This window comes from Gymnoscopelus braueri, assembly GCF_963280865.1.
Source record: "Gymnoscopelus braueri genome assembly, chromosome: 7".
Lineage (NCBI taxonomy): Eukaryota > Metazoa > Chordata > Actinopteri > Myctophiformes > Myctophidae > Gymnoscopelus > Gymnoscopelus braueri.
The window spans coordinates 11115834-11131746 of record NC_137608.1 but is presented as its reverse complement, the minus strand read 5'-3'; the positions used below and the strand labels follow the sequence as shown (position 1 = coordinate 11131746).

General features: G+C 45.8%; 1 pseudogene across 1 annotated transcript; it reads right to left on the bottom strand.

Annotated features, from left to right (window-relative positions):
- Positions 1-586: 586 nt before the first annotated feature.
- LOC308088887 (proteasome adapter and scaffold protein ECM29-like) lies at positions 587-6082 on the bottom strand (annotated as a pseudogene). Its single transcript has one exon. The product of its transcript is annotated as a proteasome adapter and scaffold protein ECM29-like (transcript).
- Between the last annotated feature and the right edge of the window lie 9831 nt (positions 6083-15913).

Sequence of the window (15913 nt, the reverse complement as noted above, 5' to 3'; positions counted from 1 at the left end):
ATATATATATATATTCAAAGATTTGCTCCAATTTTCACGATTTATAATCAGATCTAAAAGTAGTTCTACAAGCTCAGATCTACAAGTTCAGATCTACAAGCTCAGATCTACAAGCTCAGATCTACAAGCTCAGATCTACAAGCTCAGATCTACAAGCTCAGATCTACAAGCTCATAGCGCGGCACTCGGTGCCGCGCTATGAGCGTGTACAATATGAGTAGATTCATAGAAATCTCCAAAGTCGAGTGTAAGGCGTGTGTCATTGTTCTAGGTTTAGCATCATGATGGCTTGACTACACAGAAATCAGACGTCCTCTAAAATGGGGGGGATTTCAAAATAAGAGCTACCCAATAGGAACTGAGTACGTCCAAACCCCCTCCCCATCTGCGTCCCTGCTTGTCACAGTGCAATGTGTTTTGAGATGGTAGATTGGCTGTTTTTGGTATGTTGGGGTTAAACATGTAAAAAGAAAGTTAAAATGGCCTTCATAAAATGTATATTATCCTTACAAAGTGTGTGTGTGGGGGGGGGTCCCCAGTTCAAACTTAATAGGATTTATTTTGGGGTGTTTGGGGACCCTCAGGCTCAGAGCCAGGCGTGGTTCAGGGGTTCTCTGGTCTGATGGCTCTGGATGAGTCTGAGGAGCTCCAGAGCCTGGTCCTTCAGGTCAGGCATGACGTCCGACGCCTGCAGGCCGGACAGAGAACTCTGGAGCCGCCGTCTGCTCTCTGGAGACAGGCAGTCCCAGCGGCCGCTCTCCCCGGTCCTCCGCAGCAGCAGCTCCACCATGGACAAGGCTTCGGTCCTCACCGATGCGTAGCTCTTGTTTTCCAACGGGTACGTGAGGGCAGCGCAGGTCTCTGACAGGATCTGGGACAGCGTGTTTGAATCCTGACCGTCGTGATGGTGGTCCTTCTGGAGCAACACCAGGCCCTGGAAGTAGGCCTTCATGCACCGCAGGACTCCCAGCTGCACCCTCCAGCTGCTCAGCCTGAGCTTGTCACACATGAGCGCACACACCTCGGCCCGGAAAGCGTCCTGGGTGAGTGGGTTCCTGGGCCAGCTCTTTGCCAGCGTGTCCAAGGCACAGAGCAGAGCTTCTGTCCGCAGCTCGCCGTCCTTCACATCCTCCTCATCGTCGTTCTCTTCCAGTGACCGACAGCCGCCGCCGCTCTCCGGACACTTCTTCCTGATCAGAGGGAGGAGGATCTCGGCCATGTCGCTAAAGCCGTCCTCCTGGCTGCTGTGCAGCACGTCTCCGGCGCAGCGCAGGGGGGCCATCTTGTACGTCAACCGCTCCTTCTTGCGGCGGCACTCCTTCATCACCGCCGACAGCATCTCGGAGACGGTGGGCTGGCCGGGGCGGGGCTTCTGCAGCTCGGAGCGGCACCGGGATGCCACCGAGCCGATGGCGTTCAGCAGCTCCTCCTTGCCCACCCAGGTGCCTCCGGACAGCCCCCGCAGCAGAGCGCTCAGCACCGTGCCGAGGTGAGGCGCCACCAAGGAGCCCGTCTGCTCCTTGGCAACGGTCGCCATGGCAACGGCACCTTGAGCCTTCGTCTTCCAGGACTGAGACTGCAAAGCCTTTTGGGTAATGGCGATCAGCTCCGTCATGTAGAGCCTGACGCCTCCGGAGCTTCCTGGGACGTTGTCCTGCCACACCTCTGCCCACAGCGTGGCGTCGTGGCACCCTCCCTTCTCCTCCTCCTCTCGGCCCGGCGCCTCCTGGTGCATGCCCAGGAAGGCCAGGGGCAGTGCTACTCTGGCGTGGCTCTTCAACACATCAGGGCTGTGGAGGCTGATGGCGTGCACGGTCTGCGCGCATGATGACCTGTACGCCGGGTCCTCTTTCTCCAGGTACCAGGCGTTGAGCTTCAGCAGTAGCTTTTCGACACTGCTGTCCTTGGCTGCTCTGACCACGTGGCCCAGAGCGAAGGCAAACGCTTTCTGCACCATGGCGTTCCGGTCATGGATGCACTCATCAGTTTACCTGAGTATGGGGTGAGGTCTCGGGGACACTGCACCGCGAGCGACACGATGACACTGGCACAGCCGTCCTTGGTTCCCAGACCTACCCCACTCTTCAGCAGCTCACAGAGCCTGGGGACCAGCTCTCCCAGTACAGACACGTCCAGATGCTGCAGACACAAGTTAATGGTCTCCATCATGGGGGAGGACTTGGCAGCGGTCAGCTTGGCTGCATCCATGGCGCTCCTCTCTTGCTCCGTAGCTCGTACACTGAGGTAGTTGAGGAGCTGGGGCTCCAGGGTGCTGAGGGCCTCCAACAGGGCTGGGATCAGCTGAGGGGTGTGGGGTTTCAGCCTGGCGCCGGCCGTCTTACTGACCTTCACCAGGGTCTGAAGGCTGAGCGAGCGGACCTCCGGAACATTGCTAACGATGCCTTTGTCCAGCAGGGTGGGTAACATGACTGCCACGGTCCTCTGGGCCAGGTCTGCAGCCGTCCTCACAGACTCCTTGATGTCGTCCAGGACTCTGAACAGCGTCTCCCACATCTCCGCCAGGTGCTCCGTGATGTCGTCGGCCTGGCGTCCGCAGATCAGCTCATTGAGGGCCAGGCAGCTGGACTCTCGAACCCTCCAGGTGTTACTGGTCAGGTTAGAGATGACGTGCTGCAGGATGTCCTTCAGGTGCTTGTCCACCACGGTCTTGTCCTTGACCAGCGCGTCCCAGATGCTGCTCATGGCCTGGCGGATGCCCAGGTTTGGGTCAAACTGGTAGCAGTAGAGGCGGGGCACCAGCTGTGGAAGGTAGGGAGTCAGCTGTTCGCCAGCCTTCGCAGCGATGACGTGGAACCCGAACGCCGCTCCCTTGCGGGAGTTCCACATGGCGTGGTGATTGGCCAGGTTCATGAACTTGTAGATCAGATCTGGTTGGTTGAGGTCGCTGGCCAATGAGCAAAGCTCCTTGTACGTGGACAAGCCGTGTCCGTCCGGTGCTTTCCCCAAAGCTTCACCTTGGAACACCTCCGTGTCGTCTGACACCACATGCTTCACTCTCCTGCCGGTCATGAGTGTTTCCACCAGCGCGGACACCAGCTCCTGCTGGTCACCTTCTCCTCCCATCTCGTAGACCAGGCCCAGGCCTTTAGACGCCACATCCTGACTCAGCTCATCGGGGTCTGACAGGGTGGAGATGAACGCCGTCTGGATCTCCCTCAGGTTGGACCGGATCTGCTCGTTATGGCCGAGTTTCTTGACCAGAGAGAGCAGCCAGATGCAGGCTGCTCGTCGGACATGTGGGTTCTGACTGGGTATGTACTTGGACAGAACGGAGTTGAGGACCCACGGCACCACATCATTGTTCTTAACGTGTGACATGAGTGGTGGGCTGTAGTGATCGTCAGTGCAGGTCCACGGGTCCCTGCCGGCTCTGGAGCTGCTTCCCAAGGCAGCACTGGTGATGGCCTCTCCCACCGTGAACTGCAGCTCAACCTGCTTCGCCTCCACAGAGTCCATGAGACCCCGCAGAATCCTCTTCTGATGGGGGAAGTCCACGTCTCCCACCGGAAGGTAGCCCAAGGTCTGGACGGATCGCTCCTTCATCTTGTTTCTTTCCTTTCCAGAGGGGATGCGAGCCAGCAGGTTGTCCACCAGGGACAGCTTGGTGAAGCCCTCACCCTCCGAGGGCACCAATAAGGGCCCGTTGCGTCCGATTTCCCCCAGCGCCGCACATGCTGCCACAGCCAGCGGTGCGCTACCGCTGTCCAGGAAGGAACCGATCGCCCTGGTGGCCGTGGCGACAGCCTCGTCCTCCTGGGGTGTGGTGTTCATGTGCTGATCTACGGCATTCCTCTGACTCATGTACCTGCCCACCATGTGGCCCAGAGCCACGACGGCCCTGTGCTGAGTCTCAGGACTACGTTTGTCTTCGGTGATCTTGACCATGTTGTACACGGCCGTCTTCAGCTCGTTCCCAGACATGGAGGAAACGACCACGGCGTAGAGCTGGGCCGGCAGCTCCCTCACGTCTTCCTTGTTTGTGTTCATCAGACTTTTAATCCAGTCGATTTTGTCAACAAACCGCGGAGCCAGTTTCTGTGGGCAGACAGACACCACCTCTATAAGACAGTACATGACCGGGACTCCGCTTACGGCCGTCAGGAGCTGCTGGAGCAAGTCAGCGTAGACGTGTACCGGGTTGGACCGGGAGGTCTGGGGTTCAGCAGCGTGTGGACGTAGCGGCCGATGGCGGGGGCGTCGTCCTGCATGTCCATCACCGGGCTCTTGGACGTGGGCGTGGCCCCGCCCCCGGCGCTGTAGGCTAGACACGTCCTCAGGTACAGCACGATCTCTCTGAACGCAGAGGGGTCAAAGGGCAGAGTGGAGGTTCCAACAACGTACTTGGCTGGCGTTGTCATACTCTGAGCTGCTTTCTCCTGGACATAGACCACCATGTCGGTGAAGGAGGGCAGTGGTTTTGAGCCCTCCTCCTCCTTCGTGCTCTTGGTGTTAAAGGCCCTCAGCACCCTCTGGGCCTCCCCGCGCACCTCCTCTCTCGGGTCTCCTGCGGCCAATAGCAGCAGGTATCTGGAGGGCACATGATCGGGCGCAAACACTGTGTTGGCAAACTTGATGGCCACCTGGCGCGCCTGCACCTCGGGCCTCCCCATGTACGCAGCCACTAGAGCCTCCATCAGAGTGAGCGGCGCCCCCTGCAGGTTGGCATATGCTCCTACCATCATGGACAGAGCCTCCTGGATGGCCAGACGGACGTCCGGCTCCCCCGTCCGGCACATAGACTCAAACAACTGCTGGACCAACGCGATATCCTTGGCGAACAGCCGGGGCATGCGGCTCGACAGCTTCCCGACAGCAAAGTATGCGACGCCCAGCGACTTGGGGTCTCCCTCGTACTGGTGGATGAGCTTGGTGAGACCGTTGAGCAGCATCAGGCCCAGAGGTTCGTTGGTGTCGGGACAGAAGGCGCAGATGTGATGCACGAACTGCAGGCTGAGAGCCAACAGTCTGCTGTTGGCGTCGGCTCCAAACAGACCGCCGTACACGACCTGGACGTTGGCAGGGAAGCGTTCCGCCGCCAGACGGGACCGCAGAAGATGTGGCAGGATCTTGAGTTTGACCCTGGTGCTCGCCGGCCGGCGTTTCAGCTCCGGCCTCGCGGCGGCCGCCCCCTTGGTTCTGAGAGGAACGTGGCCCAGGTAGACCTCGTACATCCTGCTGACGACGGAAGGATCGTTCCAATCCACTGCGCTCTGTCTGCTCCTCAGCTGCAGATCGGCGGCGGCGGCCACGCTGTGCCGGGAGTCCGTGGAGGCGACCACCAAATGCACCACGGCGTCGACCTCCGGAACCCGCCCGGCCTCCAGGAACCTCACTATGCCCGACTTACACCGCTCCAGCTGCTCGTCGCTCCACTGGGCTTCTCCAACCACCCTGGTGGCAGCGTAGACACTCATCCCCGGGGGCGGCTGGGGGAGACCGTGGCCGGCTGCCACCTCCGTACCGCCTCCAACGATGCTTCCCTGGCAGGGGCAGGAGGAGGAGGAGGAGGAGGAGGAGGAGGAGGAGGAGGAGGAGGAGGAGGAGGAGGAGGACGTCCAGCATGAACTCCAGCAGCAGTCGCGCCGTCTCGGGTCTCTCTGTCAGCGTGAAGGGGGAGGCGTCCCTGGGCTGGTCGGGGAGGTACTGCATGTGGTACAGTGCAGGGATGAGAAGGTGCATCAGAATGTCCTGCTGGGACCGAGGCTTGCCCTCCAGGGCAGCGAGCAGGGCAGGGGCCAGTTCATACTGTTTGCCCGCCTCCAGACGAGGGAAACCCATCCGGATGTAGATGATGGTGAAATGTGTGAGGGCCGCGGCCGCGGGGTCCCGGTACTGCAGCAGCAGCGCCTCTACCGGAAACTGGATCTTGGGTCGGCAGGTGGACCAGCAGCTCCATGGCTTTGCTCTGCCCTCCGTCCTGAACGCTGCGGAGGCAGCGGAGCGTCAGGAGAACGGGGGCCAGGAACCTGGAGATAGCATCCTGTAGCTGCACATCGCTCTCTGCGTGAGCCAGGCAAAGGAACACGCGTTCCAATTCATCCAGTTCATCCCGGGCGGCCATGTTTCGAGGAGGCCGTGAGCGACGTGCTACGATAGAACAGAGTGGCGCTGGCAGCGTTTAAACGTTTTGCCCATTCATCTGGCAAAGCCATATATGGTTGTTATGATGCGGCCCTCACCTGATTGGCTGAAAGGTGTGACCTATGCCACACCTTGGTGGACAGGCTGGGTACTTAAAGGACCAGCAACAATTCAATTTGAACCAAAAATATTATTTTGTGGAATATGTCAATCAAATATCCTGTTTGATTAGATGCCCGATATTCTGTAATATTTGGCATCACCCTCTCACCCTCTTCCCCATTTCTGCACCCACCAGAAAGAGAATATTTCTCTCTCTGCTATGATTTCTCACACCAGTGTGAGAAACCATGACATTATCGGTAATTTTATTTTTAAGTTTCAGTCTGAAACGGCCCGCCACCAATCAGAAGGTTCCATCCCTTCAGGCTATGGCACGGTGGAACCTCACTCTCTGCAGTCGTGTGGAGCACAGTGCTAGTGTTTGTAGCCTGCAGGCTATCAGATACATATTTTAGTGCTGATTAAGTTTACAATGAGTAATACGCCGTCTGGACATCATCTTAAAATGAGATTAAAAACAGAGTAGTTCTGTAATTAAAATCAGCTGTGTTTGGAGGAGCCTGAGCTATGGGAATCAAACAGGGTAATGATGAAATCATGATTCATTTATATTCATACAGGTCTACATATCTACAGCATGTCATCACACAGTACATTTTCTTTCAGGAAGTAAAAGTAGAATTTTGATATAAAAACATACAAAAATGTATTATTTGTTTATTTATTTTTGGCACCTATTCCTAGGTATGTCCATATTATGACCGTGGTATTTTTTGTTTCACTAGCGATCCTTATAATTACATTAAACATATTGTCTCTGCTAGTATGTGTTCTAACACATTCTGTACTCTCCTACAGAAGTTGTAAACTCATCACTGCATCCTGTATGATAGTGATTTATATCTGAACATTATAGACTCATCACTGCATCCTGTATGATAGTGATTTATATCTGAACATTATAGACTCATCACTGCATCCTGTATGATAGAGTTTATATCTGAACATTATAGACTCATCACTGCATCCTGTATGATACAGTGATTTATATCTGAACATTATAGACTCACCACTGCATCCTGTATGATAGAGTTTATATCTGAACATTATAGACTCATCACTGCATCCTGTATGATAGAGTTTATATCTGAACATTATAGACTCATCACTGCATCCTGTATGATAGAGTTTATATCTGAACATTATAGACTCATCACTGCATCCTGTATGATAGAGTTTATATCTGAACATTATAGACTCATCACTGCATCCTGTATGATAGAGTTTATATCTGAACATTATAGACTCATCACTGCATCCTGTATGATAGAGTTTATATCTGAACATTATTGACTCATCACTGCATCCTGTATGATAGAGTTTATATCTGAACATTATAGACTCATCACTGCATCCTGTGTGATAGAGTTTATATCTGAACATTATAGACTCATCACTGCATCCTGTATGATAGTGATTTATATCTGAACATTATAGACTCATCACTGCATCCTGTGTGATAGAGTTTATATCTGAACATTATAGACTCATCACTGCATCCTGTATGATAGTGATTTATATCTGAACATTATAGACTCATCACTGCATCCTGTATGATAGAGTTTATATCTGAACATTATAGACTCATCACTGCATCCTGTATGATAGAGTTTATATCTGAAAATTATAGACTCATCACTGCATCCTGTATGATAGAGTTTATATCTGAACATTATAGACTCATCACTGCATCCTGTATGATAGAGTTTATATCTGAACATTATAGACTCATCACTGCATCCTGTATGATAGAGTTTATATCTGAACATTATAGACTCATCACTGCATCCTGTATGATAGAGTTTATATCTGAACATTATAGACTCATCACTGCATCCTGTATGATAGAGTTTATATCTGAACATTATAGACTCATCACTGCATCCTGTGTGATAGAGTTTATATCTGAACATTATAGACTCATCACTGCATCCTGTATGATAGTGATTTATATCTGAACATTATAGACTCATCACTGCATCCTGTGTGATAGAGTTTATATCTGAACATTATAGACTCATCACTGCATCCTGTATGATAGAGTTTATATCTGAACATTATAGACTCATCACTGCATCCTGTGTGATAGAGTTTATATCTGAACATTATAGACTCATCACTGCATCCTGTGTGATAGAGTTTATATCTGAACATTATAGACTCATCACTGCATCCTGTATGATAGAGTTTATATCTGAACATTATAGACTCATCACTGCATCCTGTATGATAGAGTTTAGATCTGAACATTATAGACTCATCACTGCATCCTGTATGATAGAGTTTATATCTGAACATTATAGACTCATCACTGCATCCTGTATGATAGAGTTTATATCTGAACATTATAGACTCATCACTGCATCCTGTATGATACAGTGATTTATATCTGAACATTATAGACTCATCACTGCATCCTGTATGATACAGTGATTTATATCTGAACATTATAGACTCATCACTGCATCCTGTATGATAGAGTTTATATCTGAACATTATAGACTCATTACTGCATCCTGTATGATAGAGTTTATATCTGAACATTATAGACTCATCACTGCATCCTGTATGATAGAGTTTATATCTGAACATTATAGACTCATCACTGCATCCTGTATGATAGAGTTTATATCTGAACATTATAGACTCATCACTGCATCCTGTATGATAGAGTGATTTATATCTGAACATTATAGACTCATCACTGCATCCTGTATGATAGAGTGATTTATATCTGAACATTATAGACTCATCACTGCATCCTGTATGATAGAGTTTATATCTGAACATTATAGACTCATCACTGCATCCTGTATGATAGAGTTTATATCTGAACATTATAGACTCATCACTGCATCCTGTATGATACAGTGATTTATATCTGAACATTATAGACTCATCACTGCATCCTGTATGATACAGTGATTTATATCTGAACATTATAGACTCATCACTGCATCCTGTATGATAGAGTTTATATCTGAACATTATAGACTCATTACTGCATCCTGTATGATAGAGTTTATATCTGAACATTATAGACTCATCACTGCATCCTGTATGATAGAGTTTATATCTGAACATTATAGACTCATCACTGCATCCTGTATGATAGAGTTTATATCTGAACATTATAGACTCATCACTGCATCCTGTATGATAGAGTTTATATCTGAACATTATAGACTCATCACTGCATCCTGTATGATAGAGTGATTTATATCTGAACATTATAGACTCATCACTGCATCCTGTATGATAGAGTGATTTATATCTGAACATTATAGACTCATCACTGCATCCTGTTTGATAGAGTTTATATCTGAACATTATAGACTCATCACTGCATCCTGTGTGATAGAGTTTATATCTGAACATTATAGACTCATCACTGCATCCTGTTTGATAGAGTTTATATCTGAACATTATAGACTCATCACTGCATCCTGTGTGATAGAGTTTATATCTGAACATTATAGACTCATCACTGCATCCTGTTTGATAGAGTTTATATCTGAACATTATAGACTCATCACTGCATCCTGTATGATAGAGTGATTTATATCTGAACATTATAGACTCATCACTGCATCCTGTATGATAGAGTTTATATCTGAACATTATAGACTCATCACTGCATCCTGTATGATAGAGTTTATATCTGAACATTATAGACTCATCACTGCATCCTGTATGATAGAGTTTATATCTGAACATTATAGACTCATCACTGCATCCTGTATGATAGAGTTTATATCTGAACATTATAGACTCATCACTGCATCCTGTGTGATAGAGTTTATATCTGAACATTATAGACTCATCACTGCATCCTGTATGATAGTGATTTATATCTGAACATTATAGACTCATCACTGCATCCTGTGTGATAGAGTTTATATCTGAACATTATAGACTCATCACTGCATCCTGTATGATAGAGTTTATATCTGAACATTATAGACTCATCACTGCATCCTGTGTGATGGAGTTTATATCTGAACATTATAGACTCATCACTGCATCCTGTGTGATAGAGTTTATATCTGAACATTATAGACTCATCACTGCATCCTGTATGATAGAGTTTATATCTGAACATTATGAACATTATAGACTCATCACTGCATCCTGTATGATAGAGTTTATATCTGAACATTATAGACTCATCACTGCATCCTGTGTGATAGAGTTTATATCTGAACATTATAGACTCATCACTGCATCCTGTATGATAGAGTTTATATCTGAACATTATAGACTCATCACTGCATCCTGTATGATAGAGTTTATATCTGAACATTATAGACTCATCACTGCATCCTGTATGATAGAGTTTATATCTGAACATTATAGACTCATCACTGCATCCTGTGTGATAGAGTTTATATCTGAACATTATAGACTCATCACTGCATCCTGTTTGATAGAGTTTATATCTGAACATTATAGACTCATCACTGCATCCTGTATGATAGAGTGATTTATATCTGAACATTATGAACATTATAGACTCATCACTGCATCCTGTATGATAGAGTTTATATCTGAACATTATAGACTCATCACTGCATCCTGTATGATAGAGTTTATATCTGAACATTATAGACTCATCACTGCATCCTGTATGATAGAGTTTATATCTGAACATTATAGACTCATCACTGCATCCTGTTTGATAGAGTTTATATCTGAACATTATAGACTCATCACTGCATCCTGTATGATAGAGTTTATATCTGAACATTATAGACTCATCACTGCATCCTGTATGATAGAGTTTATATCTGAACATTATAGACTCATCACTGCATCCTGTATGATAGAGTTTATATCTGAACATTATAGACTCATCACTGCATCCTGTGTGATAGAGTGGGTTGGCCTTCCTTGGCCGACAGGCGAAGCAAACACTGGTACCTGTTCATTTTAAAGGCAATTGATGGGACTTTACCATAAATATTAAATCTCTGCTGGATTGAAATCCTGTAACACATAGGACACGCTCCAGTGATTGGCTCACGCTAAAATTCCCCAAAGTAAAGACTGAACTGGGGAAAACAGCCTTTTGTTTTAGTGCCCCAGCCACCTGGAATGACCTACAGCTTAAATAAAGATCTGTTCTCCCATAACATACGGACAATTTAAAACCTTGATTGCAGACCTACCCACAAGTGTCTGCAACTGCTTTTAAACTTGTGTTGTATCACACGATAGGGAAAAGTTTCTGTTTTATTTAGATTTTTTTTACAATTTTGAAATTGTACTGTGATGTATCTGGATGACACTGCAAATGAGGGCGACCTCAATGTCTTTGGAGAATAAATGAAGGTTTGAGAAGTTGAAAAATGCTCAGAACATGCAGAGAGAGATAGTAGGGGGTACTAAGCACAAAAAATTGCCAAATCGTTACGCGGCGGATAAAAGCATGAAATTTGATACAGATGTCCCTTGGGTCATCCTAAAACATCCTAGAAGGGGTGCCCAAAAAAATCTTAAACAGGAAGTGAGTTATGGACAAAATTCAAAATGGCCACCTAAACTGTTGACCGTTGACTCAAAAGACACCAAAAGAATCTCCAAAAAGCATAAAATTTGGCACCCTTGGGTCATCCTAAGACATCCTAGAAGAGGAGCCCAAAGGAATCTGAAACAGGAAGTGAGTTATGGACTAAATTGAAAATGGCCGCCTAGTGTTGTCGATTGACTCAAAAGACAACTAAAGAATCTCATAAAAGCATACAATTTGGCACACATGTCCTTTTGGTCATCCTAAGACATCCTAGAAGGGGTGCCCAAAAAAATCTTAAGCAGGAACTGAGTTATTGACAAAATTGAAAATGGCCGCCTACAGTGTTGTCGATTGACTCAAAAGACAACTAAAGAATCCCATAAAAGCATACAATTTGGCATACATGTCCCTTGGGTCATCCTAAGACATCCTAGAAGGGGTGCCTGAAATTATCTGAAACAGGAAGTGAGTTATTGACTAAATTGAAAATGGCCGTGTACAGTGTTGACAGATGATGCAAAAGACACTCATAAAAAATAATCTCATATAAAAGCATGAAATTTGGTACAAATATCCCTTGGGTGTTCTGAATGCATCCTAAGGGGTGCCAAAAAAGTTTTAATAGTCTCTCAATGGAAAACACTCCTCCCACACGGGCTGAACTGCATATTCAAATCGAGCAGCCAATCTGGCATTTGGTCCAGAAGCCTGAAAGCTATGCAATCTCTACCATCTCCTGACAAATATGGATGGATTAAAGTCGCTGATTCGTGGACACCTTTATGGACACTCTTGCCAGAGGCTGCTTAAGTTTGTAGAGAACTCAAGTGTGGCTGCAAAGCTGAGCCCTTCTGTTCGAGAAAGTGTAGATGCCGGGATGCTGGGTTACCTTGCAGAGCATTATGCCAATGTGCTGGTAATTGCGAAATGGCACACATGAATACATGTAGTTACTAAACACTAATCACAAAAAAACTGTAATGATCAAGAACAAAATACATGAGAAGATAGAGTGTAAAACAAGCAAGAAGATGTAGAGTGCAAAATAAATAAGATGCAGAGAGTAAAATAAGAATATGCAGAGTAAGATAAGATGCAGAGTAAAATAAATAAGAATATGCAGAGAGTTAGATAAATAAAGAAGATTCAAAGAGTACAATAAAAAAAATAATGCAGAAAGTAAAATGAATAAGTGATGTAGAAATGAAAACAGAAGGTAGACTACAAAATACGGCAGGTTATGCACTGCATAACCTGTCGTATTGAGTCTGCATAATATGCAGACTGCCATGGTCAACTGTTTAAACAGCCATTTAGAATTTCTTCAACATGGTCCCTTCCTAAAAAGTTAATAAACAAGCAAATAAATAACCCCTTCTAGGATATATTAAGAAGCACTCAATGTACGTACCAAATTATACACTTTTATGACGTCCCTTTATGTTTTCTTTTGTGTCAACTGCTTTAGGCGGTCACTTCCTGTTTAAAACCTTTTTGGGCACCCCTTGTAGGATGCGTTCAGATCACCCAAGGGACATTTGTACCACATTTCATGCTTTTATGAGATTCTTTAGGTATCTTGCATCATCTTTCAACACTGTAGGCGGCCATTTTCAATTTAGTCAATAACTCACTTCCTGTTTCACATTATTTTGGGCACCCCTTCTAGGATGTGTTAGGATGACCCAAGGGACATATGTGCCAAATTGTATGCTTTTTGGAGATTCTATAGGCTTTTTGAGTCAATCGCCAGCACTGTAGGCGGCCATTTTCAATTTAGTCAATAACTCACTTCCTGTTGAAGACTTTTTTGGGCACCCCTTCTAGGATGTCATAGGATGACCCAAGGGACATGTGTGCCACATTTTATGCTTTTTGGAGATTATTTTGGTGTCTTTTGAGTCAACGGTCAACAGTTTAGGTGGCCATTTTGGATTTTGTCCATAACTCACTTCCTGTTTAAGATTTTTTTGGGCACCCCTTCTAGGATGTTTTAGGATGACCCAAGGGACATCTGTATCAAATTTCATGCTTTTATCCACCGCGTAACGATTTTTCACTTAGTACCCCCTACTATCTACAAGTGCAAGTTACATCCTGCAGACAGTTTGGGGACATTTGTATCATCACACTGTTGATTTGGTTTGTTGTACAACTAAAATAGTTGAAAATATGCTTAAAGCATATTTGCAGCTATTTTCAGATCATGGCATAATTTGTAAACTGACAATCTGCACTTTCTTAATCTGTATAACACACACACACACACACACACACACACACACACACACACACACACACACACACACACACACACACACACACACACACACACACACACACCAACAACAACAACTAAACAACAGTAAAAACTTTTTTACAAAAAGGCCTGAACAGCGACTGGAAATATGATGTAATTACCAAGAGGAAACGCTAGAGGGAAGCCTAAACCTATACATGAATGTGAATGAACCTGCATGATTGCCAACAGGTGATAAGGACCAGCTCAACTTTATTAAATATTAATGTAATGGCTTGTCCTTCCTTGTCATTGGTCGAGGAACAGTATGCAGCTGTGAGGAGCTCTCCTTCAGCAGGAAGGGGACTGAGTGACTGTGCTTAAGAAGTTTAACCCTCTGATTGGGATGGGGACATGGTGGTTCAGAGTCCTCCTGCAAGCAGTGGTGGAAAGTAAAGTATATTTACTCAAGTACTGTACTTAAGTGCACTTTTGAGGATTTGTTTATACTTTACTGGAGTATTTGTAATTTTCAATACTTTCTACTCCACTTCATGCCAGGGACCAATATAGTACTTTTACTCCACTATAATTATTTGAAAACTTTAGTTCGTAGTAACTTTGTAGATTTTTATAATTATTACAAAAGCACTCTACAAGCTTGTGATGTGTGCTGTGAGCTTGTAGATCTGCTATTTTCAAAGGATTTTTATACTTTTGAAAACTTGTGAAATGGCACCTTCTGCATAATGAGTACTTTTACTTTTGGTACTTTAAGTACATTTTTATGCCACCATTTTTGTACTTTTACCCAAGTGCATTTTGAATACCGGACTTTTAATTATAACAAGAGACATTGTCTACATTGTGGTATTGTTACTTTTACTTAAGTAAAAAAAAGTGAATACTTCTTCCAACACTGCTGATGAATAGCTTACTACTATTCAACAGGTGTTTATTTTTTTTAAGCCTTGGTTAGCCGGCAGGTGGCGCTTTGAGCTTCTGAGTTATGCTGTGTGTGGTGTAACAATGAGGAGCCCCAACCCCCAGTTTCCATGTGTGTCAGTGTAGTGTGGTCTGTGGACCATTTGAAGCTTCATACCTTGGATGCTGGGGTTGATATGGGAGGATAATTTCAACAGCTCGGCTAATATTCACAAATAATTTCCCTATATATTGTCTGATGTCCTCTGCATCACTCACAGAGTAACACGTTTTCTGTGGAATGCAGCAGGAGAATCTGTACCTAGAATACAGCATGGCTAGACAACTGGCCAGCTATGTTCTTCTTCGGTGACGGTGACCTATATATCTATATAACAGATACAGCTATACTGTTGGTGTTGCAGTTGCAGCTTGGCAATGGACCTCTTTGAGGCCTACGTGTTTTTCTATGACCTACATACGTAATAAGTGTGTAAGAAACTAGGTATAGGTCTATTATGTGCACTGCTGCAAATTATTTTTCTTGCATTCTTTATCCAGCATTTTTTCCTTTTATACATCAAATTGCCCCTTCCCATAGAAATGGCTGAATGTCCAGTGGATAGCAATAGCATAATATATATATTAGCTCAGCCTCTGGCCCATCGCGTTAGAAGGAGAACTCCTTCTAACGCGATGGACCAGAGCTACATACAGTGTCTATATACTGTGTGTTGCAGCTATCTAATGTGCATGTTTGATTCAAAGACCCCTTCGGGGTGAATCTACATTATTAACACAGGCGATCGCACATTAACGTCGATCGCACATTAACAAATTAATATTATTTTCAGCGTTTGCACAACGGTCGGCACCACGTCTCTCTCTCTCTCAGCTGTTGAACCCAACTAGTGTGTCATCTCATCTGGCTGCACACACAGTACAGTAACAGTAGTGGTGCCTCACTCACTGCCTCCTCCTCCATTGGTTCCACAAGACGGAAGGAGGGGGCT